The sequence below is a fragment of the Dasypus novemcinctus genome, chromosome 9 (genome assembly GCF_030445035.2).
Source record: "Dasypus novemcinctus isolate mDasNov1 chromosome 9, mDasNov1.1.hap2, whole genome shotgun sequence".
In the NCBI taxonomy this organism is placed as follows: domain Eukaryota; kingdom Metazoa; phylum Chordata; class Mammalia; order Cingulata; family Dasypodidae; genus Dasypus; species Dasypus novemcinctus.
In genome coordinates, this window is record NC_080681.1 from 62821726 (window position 1) to 62834603 (window position 12878).

At 36.9% G+C, this 12878-nt stretch overlaps 1 protein-coding gene across 5 annotated transcripts in view; it reads left to right on the forward strand.

Annotated features, from left to right (window-relative positions):
* The window catches only part of DNAI4 (dynein axonemal intermediate chain 4), a 172707-nt gene that overhangs the window by 106867 nt on the left and 52962 nt on the right, over window positions 1-12878 (forward strand). The gene's annotated exons all lie outside the window — the stretch shown is intronic.

The following is a 12878-nucleotide window of genomic DNA, read 5'->3' on the forward strand; positions in this document are numbered from 1 at the left end:
TAATTCCTTAGATTTAAAACTTCATAAACCTCTATAGCTCTCTCATCTTCCTTGTCACTACATTCTGTTTGCTTATTTTTATGTCTGTCATATTTGCACAAACAAATACATACTTACCCTTTTCTATTGCCATTGCCTCTTTTATGTTGTGGCTTTTATTGGCTCTCCCCAATTTTATGTGAGAGCTTTCTTCCTCTTAGAGCTAATAACCCAATCTCATATGTTTACAGAGCATTTCATTTTATTATTTATTTATTTATTTCTCTCCCCTTCTCTTCCCCCGCCCCAGTTGTCTGTTCTCTGTGTCTATTTGCTGCATGTTCTTTGTCCGCTTCTGTTGTTGTCAGCAGCACAGAAATCTGTGTTTCTTTTTGTTGCGTCATCTTGTTGTGTCAGCTCTCTGTGTGAGGGTTCCACTCCTGGGCAGGTTGCACTTTTTCGTGCTGGGAGCCTCTCCTTATAGGGTGCACTCCTTGCGTGTGGGGCTCCCCTGCGTGGGGACACCCCTGCGTGGCACGGCACTCTTTGCTCACATCAGCACTGCGCATGGGCCAGCTCCACACGGGTCAAGGAGGCCCGGGGTTTGAACTGTGGGCCTCCCATGTGGTAGATGGACGCCCTAACCACTGGGCCAAGTCTGCGTCCTCACAGAATATTTTAAAAAGGGCTTTAGAAATGATCTATTTCATCTTTTTCAATTTGTGAATGAAGGAAATGAAAGTTAAAGAAACTTTGTAAGGTTATGTAGAAAGTAGCAATGCTAGACTGTCAACCAAGGCCTTTTGATCCCTAGTCCTAGTTCTCTTCCTACTACACTGTTCAACTTCTCTGGTGTACTCTAAATCCAGGTCTGAACATGGTATTTAACTACTCAAAAACCTTCAGTAGCCATATTAGACTCACCTGGTAATATAAACCCTTCTGCCTTAGTACCTTTAGTTGGAATATGCTTCAGAGTCCACCCCTTCCCTAGCCATCTTTTCCTGTTATAATCACATCTTTTGCATGTGGATCAGTGCAACCTACTTCATGAAATCTTCCTTTCCTTCAATAAAAATTAATCTTCTGTATGGTTACATCAAAAAAGTACACTACAAAACAACACATGTGACAAATGGTTGTCAAAATTTTGCTAGTATACATTTAGAAGAATATTTAAGACTGTGTTCTTCCTCTCTTATATTGAGAATTAAAATTTTTCATCACATATGTAAATTTTTCATCCATATTTAAATAGTTATGTGTTATAATTTACAGAGTACTATAAATATTTACATTTTAAAAACAAAACTTGGTTACATCACTCCTTTAAATGTATCCAAGGAAAATAATTACCATAGAAAATTTTTAATAAGTTAAGTTTATATACAGTGAAATGCATTTATTTTAAGTATACAGTTTGGTAAGTTTTGAAAATGTATAAACCCATGTAACCAATACCCTAATCAAGATATAGAACATATTCATTAATTCCAAAAGTTTCCTCGTGCCATTTATCAGCCAAACCTTAGCCTCCACAGGCAGGCACTGGTCTGATTTCTGTTGCCATAAATTAACTTTGTGGATACTGGAACATCATATAAATGAGTTCATATAGTAAATATTCCTTTGTGCCTAACTTCGTTTACTCAATATACTGTTTTTAAAATTCATCCAGGTTCATGTATGTATCAGTAGTTCATTATTTTTCTGAGTAGTTTTCCTTTGTATGAATCTACCATAATGATTTGTTTCTTCGTTCACCTGTTGATATACACCTGGGCTGTTTCCAGCTTTGGGCTTTTAATAAATAAATAAGCTGCTATTTTTGCATGAATCTTTTTATGGACATATGTTTTAATTTCTCTTGGGAAAATACGTACGAATATGTGTTTAATTTTTCAAGAAACTGCAAACTATTTTTCCAAAGTGATTGTTACCATTCTTCCATTCCATCCAGAGGTGTATAAGAGTCCCAGTTGCTCCATATTGATATGGGCAAGTTTTGTTTTGTTTTGTTTTAAAAGTTAGATGAGTAAAAAGAATTTACTGAGAAATGGGAGAGAAGGATGAAAATATGCACAAAGATTTGATGCAGGCTCCTCTGGGCATAGAGAGCAAGATTGAATTTATGTGGTTACCTTTTTAGCTATTAATTATTCCTCACCTTGCTAATGCTAAGAGGAGGGGCCCCAATGTTATTGGTTACCCTACCAATGGTGGGAGCTAATAGTGAGGCCAGTTTGGAATATCCAGGGCCTACCCTCAGCCCTGGAAAGAGTCCTAACTGGGATCTCAAAGTAGAGATCAAGGTCTCAGCAGGGTCTCAACGCCATGTTGTCTGTCAGCCATGTTGTCTGCTGGGACAGCCACCTTCCCCCTTTCGCTATACTAACCTGCCTCAACTCCCCTCTTAGAGAGTTCAAGCCCTTATTCTTAAGGAGGTCCTGAGGGGCAATGGTCATTCTTCTGTAGTTACTTCCTGCTGGATGGGGCAGTAGTCTCTCCCTGACAGGCTTAAATCTCTCTGGCATTCTATTATGGTTGAGGAAAGACAGGTCTGGTACTCTGGTTGGAACTGGATGAAATCCCCGCATAACTAATAAGGCATTAATTCTATAAGAAATAAACTTAATTAGAATTTTGCAGATACGTGGTTCCACTAAAAGAATAAAGAAGATGGTGATAGGTGATAAGCAGGTCCAAACAGGGGTCAGCCGTGACATACTGGACCACAAGAGTGAGAAAGGCAAGGTGACTTCAGAGGCTACATTCTCCCAAAGTTGATGGAAAACAGCATTCTTCCTTGGGTTCTTTTAGGCAGTTGGTTAACTCTAGGGAGAAATTGTGGTAGACATGTATTGGCAATCTTTTTAATGTTGCTGTAAAGACTAATGGTGTAGAGAATATTTTCATGGTTTTATGTGATTTGTATATATCTTTTGTGAAATGTCTGGCCAAGTTCTTTGCCTGTTTTTAAATTGAGTTGTCTTTGTTATTGAGTCATAAGAGCTTATTTTTATATATTATGGATAAAAATCCTTTGTTAGATACGTACAATACAATATTTTGCCTAAATCTATGGCTTAGGCATATAAATGCCTAAGTCTATTTATATTGTTAAGAATGTTTTTTTTTTTTTGGAGGTACTAGGGATTGAATCTGGGACCTTGTACATGGGAAGCAGGTGCTCAACGATTTGAAGTGTGTCCATACCCCAAAAACATCTTATCATGAGTGGAAATTTTACATTTTGATATTTAGACTATCAGATTTTCCTGTTATAGTTAATACTTCCCATTTCTTCTCTAACCAGTCTTCACCTACCCTAATGTTGCAAAGATAATCTTGTTAAACAGAGCAGTTTTAGTTTTTATGTTAGATCTTTTATGCAATTTGAGTTAGTTTGTAAATAAGGTAAGTTTTTTTTTTTTTTTAATTTTTTAATTTTTTATTGACTTTGTAATAATATTACATTAAAAATATATATGTGAGGTCCCATTCAACCCCACCCCCCCACCCCCCCTCTCCCCCCCCCCAACAACACTCGTTCCCATCATCATGACACATCCATTGGATTTGGTAAGTACATCTTTGGGCACCTCTGCACCTCATATACATTGGTTCACATCATGGCCCATACTCTCCTCTATTCCATCATGTAGGCCCTGTGAGGATTTACAATGTCCGGTGATTACCTCTGAAGCACCATCCAGGGCAGCTCCATGTCCCGAAGACGCCTCCACCTCTCATCTCTTCCTGCCTTTCCCCATACCCTTTGTCCATTATGTCCACTTTTCCCAATCCAATGCCAGCTCTTCTATGTGGACACTGGATTGGTTGTGTCCATTGCACCTTTATGTCAAGAGGAGGCTCAGATTCCACCTGGATGCTGGATGCAATCCTCCCATTTTCAGTTGTAATCACTCTAGGCTCCATGGTGTGGTGGTTGTAATAAGGTAAGTTTTAAAGTTCTGTTTTTCTCTGTGGACATCCTTTGTTTCAGGACTATTTGTTAAATATTTGTTTTTCTGGCCCCTTTGATTGCTTTGGCAACCTTGTCAAAAGTGAATAGGTCTATTTCTGGACTCTAGATTGCTGTTTATCTATACTAAACCAAATATCACACTGTATTTATTACTGTAGCTTTATAATAAATTTTGAAGTTGGGTAGAGTAAATCCTCTGTCATAGTTCTTTTCTACATTGCTTTGGCTATACTACTTCTTTTGTATTTCTATATACATTTTAGCATGAGCTTGTCAATTTCTACCAAAAAGCTTACTGGGATTTTGATTGTGATTGTGTTGAATCTGTAGGTTATTTTGAGAAGAACTGACATCTTAATAATAGAGCATATTTCAAATCTATGAACATTGTATTTTATGTATTTCCATTTATTTACCTCTTTTAAAATAATCTACCAGCAATTTAAAAAGTCAGTTTCAACCTACCGGTCTTACTTATCTTTTCTTAGATTTACCCCCTAATATTTTGATGCTATTGCTTTTTAAATTTAAATTTTACAATTATTTCATTATACTACAAAGAAAACATTGACTTTTGTACATTGAATTTCTGTCCTGCTTTATTAGTTCTATTAGTTCATTTTTGTGTGTTCCTTAGGATTTTGCATGTATACAACACTGTTGTCTATGAATACAGTTTTATTTGTCTTCCAGTATTTTTGCCTTTTTTCTCCATTGCTCTCTATAGACTCATAGTACAATGCTGCGTAGACATGATGATAGCAGATAACCTTGTCTTTTCCTGAATTTAGGAGGAAGTAGTCAATATGAAATATGATGCTAACTATCGTTTTATGCAGATATCTTTTTATGTTTGAGGAGATTTTCTTCTACTTCTAGTTTTCTAAAAATATGATAATGGGTGTTAAATTTTCTCTGATTTTTCTTTTATTCTATTGAAATGATCATGTATATATGTATGTTGTTTTTTTCAAATGTTTAATCAAACTTGAATTCTTTAGATCCCACTTGGTTGTAATTTATTGTTCTTTTTGTATATTGGTGGATTCACTTTGTTAACATCTCTTAAGAATTTTTGTGATTGTTAATAGGGCATATTTTTCTGTAATTATCTCTTCTGATGAAGTCCTTGATGGGTTTTTGTATCAGTGAATGGATTTTTGAAATCTTCCATCATCTGTTTTGTAATATTTGATTCTTATTTAAATCTTAAGCCATCTGGTTCTTGAGTTTTCCTTGTGACATGTTTTAAAATTACAGTTTTAATTTCTTTGACAGATGTAGAGTATTCAGATATTCTATTTCTACCTATGCATTTTGGCAAATTTGTGAAAAATTTGCCCATTTTGCCTGTTGTTGAATTTATTGGCATAAAGTTGTTCATAATATTTTCTAATGATCTTGTAGGACTTATAGTGAATGATTAATTCATTCTAGATATTGACCTTTTGCGAGTTTTCTCTTATTTTCATTAGTCTGGACAGACCTTTATCAATTGTATTAATCTTTTAAACATACAATATCTGACTTTGTTCATTTCCTCTATTTTTTTCTGTTTTTTTTAAAAAATTCAGTTATTTCCATACTTGTATTTTTTTCTTCTATACACTTTGTGTTTAATTTACTCTTCTCTTTATATATTCTTAAGATGGAAGGTTAGATCATTGATTTTTCTTCTTTCTTCTTGGCTAAAAGAGGCATTTAGTACTTTAAAAAAATACTATATTGGATGCCCTAGTCACAGATCAAGTGTATGCTTATCCATTCTTTTCCATGGGCCACCAAGTACATGCAAGTAGTCTGCTGAAATCTGGGCAAGGCAGAAGAGTTCAGAAAGAATACCACTCCTTTCCACTTCTAAAGCATGGGTCTTTCAAAGTGCCAGGCAGTATCCTGCTGAAGACTTAGGACAGAGCAGGAGAACTGAAAGAAATCTCTCTGAGGAACTTGGAGACTTCATTTAGTGTAAGACATCAGTTGACAAAGGATAGCAGTGGGGAAGGAGAGAAGAGAAATACCTCAGGCTCAGAATGCTGGGAGCAGCAGGGGATTATGGGACTATGGTGGAGTAGGAAGGCCCAGGATTCAGTCATTCCACCAGAATAAATATTCCACAGGCAAGAAATGTCTGAAATAACTATTTTGAATGAAACTTCAGAGGGCAGTAGAATACTACACAGAATGCAGTGAAAAGCAGAAAGAAGAGACTGATAAATTAAAATAAAGACTAATATATTGTTTTCTCCTCATAGCAATTATCAGCACCCATTCCCCAATCTAGCATCATGCCACCATGGGGTCCAGCTCCCTGTTAGTTCCCTTTCTGATGACAGAAAGAAATATAAAAATCTTCCCCAACATCAGGGGTGGGCAAGGCTGAATGCAAATCATGGATTTTTATTAGCAACTTTGGATCGCTGGCACCCCAAGTCTGAGGGTGGCCACTGTTATAGCCCATCCTGGATAAAGTTAGCAGAGGAAACTTAAAGATGCTGTAATTCCTCAGGGCTGTTTGGGATAGCTATTTGAAGGACTGCATTAACTGGGCAGGTCAAGAAATCGTAGCCATTGAGAGCCATAGAAGAAGTTCTGGTCCCTTCCTGATCCCCTCCCCATGGAAGTTTGAAGCTAGTCTTTGTGCCCTTCATGGGTCGCTGGCCATGTTCTGACTGGAAAATATTGCCTTGGGAAACTTCTTTCCCATGTAAAACCTAACCTCACCCTACTCTCCTTAAGCCACCCCCTTCCCCAACCTTACGCCCAATCCATGAAAGCAGCTTGAGACAACAAAAGGGATGTAAGAAACTATTGAGTTGGATAACCTCATAAAAGACTTGACTGCCTTAAAATCCTGGTAGAGGGAGGTATGTCTCCTGAAAATAGAGGGGGATTCAGTACCTGTAAACAGGAGAACTCCAAAACAACTAACAAGCACAAATGGAAGACAAGATACAGGCCAAGAAAATACAGGGAGGATCTTGCATTTTGCATTTGCCTTGGGTAGACCTTCCTGAAAGTAGGGATGACACTTAAGAAAATCTCTTTCTTATCACCAGCTGGTTACAGAAACAAGAAATAACTGTCTTGCAAAGAAGATACCAGCTCTGCTACCTCCTCTTCCACCACTGCCACCAGTGCAGCCAGGAAATGCAAAGGCAAAGGCAACTCCAGAGACTGGGCTGTGGAACAAGTACAGATAGATGACATGGTGATATTAAAAATAATCAAACATTATCCAGAACAAGGACAAGGAAATGAAGTTTTTCAAGGAGTGCTTTAGGGCCTGGTTGTAGAAGATTGGCTTGAAAAAACAAACTGTTTTCCTTTCCCTAAGCATACAGAAGATGATGCTGACTTTGATGAAGTTCAGTATGAGATGGAAATGGTGTGGAGCCTTCACCATGTTAACAATGACCATCTCCACATACTATGGCTCCTTCATCATCTGGCAGTCCTGGATTCTCAGTTCAGTTACCAGCATGACTCTTAAGTCAAAAGGCAGATATTGTCAGAATAAATAAAAATGCATAACCAACTGTATGCTGTCTGCAAGAGACTCACCTTAAATTCAAAGACATAAATAGGTTGATAGTGAAAGGTTGGGAAAAAATTATACCATGCAAGTACTAACAAAAGAGAGTTGAGGTAGCTATACTAATAGCAGATAAAATCAACTTTAAATAAAAACAATCATGAGGGACAAAGACAGTCTTACACTGACAAACACTTCATTTCAACAAGATGTAACAATTATGCATCTAACAGCAGAGCTCAAAATATATAAAGCAAATACTGACAGATTGAACAGAGAAGTTAACTTCTACATTAATAGTAGAAGAAAGTAATATACCACTTTCAATAATGGATAGAACATACAGACAGATCAATACAGAAATCCAAGACCTGAATGATACTCTAAACCAGCTAGACCTAACAGATATGTATATACACTTCACCAACTACAACAGAATACACATTCTTTCTTGAGTGCACATGAGTCATACTCCAAGATATTACCATATTTTAGCTCACAAAAAAAATCCTTAATAAACTCAGTAATATTGAAATCATACAATGTATCTTCAACAACAAAAGAACAAAGCTAGAAATTAATACCAGAGGTTGATAAGGAAAATTCATTAATGAGTGGAAATGGAACTATGAACTCTTAAACCAGTGGCTTGTCCTGGATGAGAGTAGGTATTACAAATCTGTTGAGACTCAGAGCCCAGCTGCCACATGGACACCCAAAGATTTAAGTCTCTTGGACATACACCTATCAAGTCTAGTACTAACTATAGGTTCAAATAGAAGGGGCAGAAGAGCCATGTGTAAGAAAATCACAACTGAGTCCAACTCTGTCTCACTGGGGAACATAAATTCTAAAGTAGAGTCCACTGGCAGGGTTCCAAACTCCTGAGCTACCTATAGTGTCTGGATGTCTCCAGAGCCCTCAGCAGCTCCGCTATTTGAGGCAATATTTACTGAGATCCTGTTGAGACATGAATAAGCATAACCTCTGGAATGACCTCGCAACTCACTTTGAAGTCTCTTAGCCATATAAACTCATTTATTTTTACATTTTCCCCCTTTTGGTTGAGGTCTTTTTTCCAGTTGCATTGTTAGTTGATGTGTGGTAGTAATCCCTCAGTACCAGGGACGCTCATCCCCAGGAGTCATGTCCCATACTGGGGGAAAATAATATGTTTATATGTTGAGTTCAGCTCAGAGAGAGGCCACATTTCAGCAACAAGGAGGCTCTCAGGAGGTAAATCTTAGGCACCCTATGGAAAAGCAGGTGTTATATGGAGGCATTTTCAGGACTTGGGGTTTGCCCTGAATGACATTGCAATGCAAATACAGACCATTTTATATCTTTTTGAAAAAATATTTGCTCTATCAGAATCATGCATTAACAGTCATTACAGTCTCCTTTCTACCTTCCATCTGTTCAGAATTCATCTTCTCAGTCCATAGAAATTCCCAATTTCATTATGCTAAATTTACCATGCATCTTCTTCAAAATGTATCATGTCAAATGAATATATCTGGGTTTTTTTTTGTATTTTTTGAAGATAAATAGATCGCAAAAATGTTACATTAAAAAATATGAGGTTCCTATATGCCCCACACCCCACCCCACCCACTCCTCCCACATCAACCTCCTTCATCATTGTGGCACATTCATTGCATTTGGTGAATACATTTTGGAGCACTGCTGCACCGCATGGATAATAGTTTACATTGTAGTTTACACTGTCCCCCAGTGCATTCAGTGGGTTATAGCAGGATATATAATGTCCAGCATCTGTCCCTGCAATATCATTTAAGACAACTCCAGGTCCCAAAAATGCCCCCACATCACATCTCTTCTTCCCTCTCCCTGCCCTCAGCAACTACTGTGGCCACTTTCTCCACATCGATTCTAAAATATCTTCCATTACTAGTCACAATAGTTCTATAGTAAAATATCAGTAAGTCCACTCTAATCCTTATTTTATTCATCCATCCTGTGGACCCTGGGATGGTGATGTCCACTCATCCTCTATATTGAGAGGGGAATTAGATCCCACATAGTTGATGGATACAATTCCCCTGGTTGGAGTTGTAGGCACTCTTGGTTCCTTGGTGTGGTGGTTCACCATCTTCACCTCCCTGTTAGCTGACCTGGGTAAGTCCAACGAACTAGAGAGTAGGAGTTGCAACTCTCCTGAAACTCAGGGCCAAGTCTCCTGAGTATACACCAACCCCAGCGCCAACCACAGGTTCAGTAAGAGTGACAGAAGAGGCATGTGTAGAAAGGTCACATCTGAGTCCAACTCCATCACACTCAGGAGCACAAATTCCAAAGTAGAGCCCACTGACAAGGCACTGAACCCAAGAGCCATCTGCCATGACCATAGAAACTGTGTGTCTCCATTGCCCTCAGGAGCACCAGTACCTGAAGTTGTATCTACTTTGTAAGCCATTATATATCTTGCCATAACTTTCAAATTGTGTGGAAGAGAGTATAAACTACAATGTAAATTATAATCCACACTTAGTGGCAGTGCTCCAAAATGTGTTCATCAATTGTAACAAACGTACCACACTAATGAAGGATGTTGTTAATATGGGAAATGTGGGAGGTGTAGAAACAGGGCATATGGGAATCCCCTGTGTTTTATATATAACATGTAATCTAAGTATCTTTTAAAAATTTTAAAAATATATTTTTAAAAAAAGCAAGCCCAGAAAAAAACCACAGTGGGTTAAAGGGGAAATCACAAGGAAAATTCAGAAATCCTGAGGTGAATTAAAATGAAAATACTACATAGCAAAATTGATGGGATGCTGCAAGGGGCAGCACTGAGAGGGTAACTTATAGCTCTAGATATTTTTATTGAAAAAGAAGACTTTTCAGAGTCCTAATGACAAAACTGAAAGAACTAAGAAAAAAGAGAACTAAATCCAATGCAAGCAGCAAGAATGAAATAACAAAGATTAGAGGAGATAAATAGAGAACAGCAGCAGCAAAAGAACAAAACCAAAAAATTGGTTCTTTAAAATGATTAATGAAATTGATAAACCTTTAGCTAGACTTATGAAGAGAAAAAGAAGACACAAAAAATAATCAGAAATGAAAAGTGGGACCTTACTACTGATCCCACTGAAATAAAAAGAACTGTAAGAGGATACTATGAATAACTGTATGCCAATAAATTAGATAATCTAGTTGAAAGGGACAAATTCTTACAAACACACAAGCTATCTCCACTGATTCAAGATGAAGTAGGATATGTAAGAAACCAGTAACTACTAAAGAGATAGACTCAGTAATCAAAAACCTCCAAATGAAGAAAAGTCCAGGACCAGATGGCTTCACAGAGGAATCTTACCAAACATTTCAAGAAGATTAACATCAATTCTTCTTAAATGCTTACAACAAGTTGAAGAGGAGGAAACATCCCTAATTCATTCTACAAGCCAACTTCAACCTCATATCAAAACCAGATAAAAATACCACAAGAAAAGTGCAGACCAATATCTCTTATAAATATAGATGCAAAAATCTTTAACAAAATACTAGCAAACCCAATCCACCAGTATATCAAAAGAATTATGCATCATGATCAAGTGGGATTCATTCCAGGTATACAGGGGCAGTTCAACATAAGAAAATAAATGCATGTAATACCCCACATTAATGGAATGAAGGAAAAAACCATGTGCTCATCTCAATAGATGCAAAAAGACACTTGACAAAATCCAGCATTCTTTCTTGCTGAAAACACTTAAACAACTAGGAATAGACAGAAACTTCCTCAGAATCATAATGGGCATGTATGAAAACCCACAACTAACATCCTACCTAATGACAAAAGACCACAGGCTTTCCCTCTAAGATCAGGAACAAGACAAGGATGTCTGCTGTCACCACTGGTATTCAACTTTATACTGTTAAGTTCCTGCCAGAGCAATTAAGCAAGAGAAAAGGAAATAAAAGTCATCAAAATCGGAAAGAAAGAAGTGACAGTTTCCTGATTTGCAAATGTCAAGATCCTATATAGAGAAAATCCTGAAAAATCCAAAACAAAGCTCCTGGAGATAATAAATGAATTCAAGGAAGTGTCAGGGTACAAAATTAATACCCCCAAATCAGTAGTGTTTCTATACACAAGCAATGGACAATTAGAAGAAGGATTCAAGAAAAAATTCATTTCAGCAGCAACTACAGACTCAAATATCCAGGAATAAATCTAACCAAGAATGTAAAGGACTTGTACACGGAAAAATGCAAAACACTGCTTTAAAAAATGAAAGGAGTTGGGAATAAATGGAAGGACATTCCATGTTCATGGATTGGAAGATAAAAATTGTTAAGATTTGAATTCTACTCAAAGTGTTTTACAGATTTAATAATGCCAATCAAAATTCTAAGAGCCTTCTTTGCAGAAATGGAAAAACAAAACATCAAATATATATGGAAGGATAAGGGGCTCCAAATAGCCAAAGTCATCTTGATAAAGAAGAATGAACTTGAAGGACTCTCACCTCCAAATCTTAAAACTTTTTACAAAACTGCAGTAATCAAAACAGTATGCTATTGGCTCAAGGACAGACATATACACCAATGAAATTGAACTGATTACTCAGATATCAACTTTCACGTTTATGGCTAACTGGTTTTTGACAAGGGTCAAAGACTACACAATTGTGAAAGGATAGTCTTTTCAACAAATGGGGCTGGGAAAACTTAATCTCCATTTGCAGTAGAAGGAGGACTCGCACATCATTCCTTATTCAAAAATCAACTCAAAATACACCAAAGACCTAAATAAATATAAGAGATAGAACTATCAAAATCCTAGAAGGAAATGTAGGGAAGTTTCTTAAGGACTTCATGTTTAGGCAATGGTTTCTTAGACTTTACACCCAAAGCACAAGCAATAAAAAAAGTAAATAAATGCAACTTCATCAAAATAAAAAACTTTTGTACTTTTTCTTTCTCATGAAAGTAAAATGGCAACCAACACAATCGTGGGAAATATTTGGAAACCACATATCCAATAAAGGTTTAGTATCCAGAATATGTAAAGAAACTCTTCACCTTAACAGCTAAAAGACAAACAACCCAATTTTAAAATGGGCAAAAGGCTTGAATAGCCATAGCTCCAAAGGAGATATACAAGTGGCCAAAAGCACATGAAAAGATGCTCAACATGTCAGCCATCAGGGAAATGCAAATCAAAGCCACAAGTAGATACCAATTCATACTCAGTACAATGGTTACTTTAAAAAAAAAAACAAAAAATTTCAAGTGTCAGAGAGGATACAGAGAAAATAAGAACACTCATTTATTGCTGTTGGCAATGTTAAAGGGTGCAGCCACTTTGGAAGACTGTTTTTTGATTCCTCAGAAAGTTAAAGA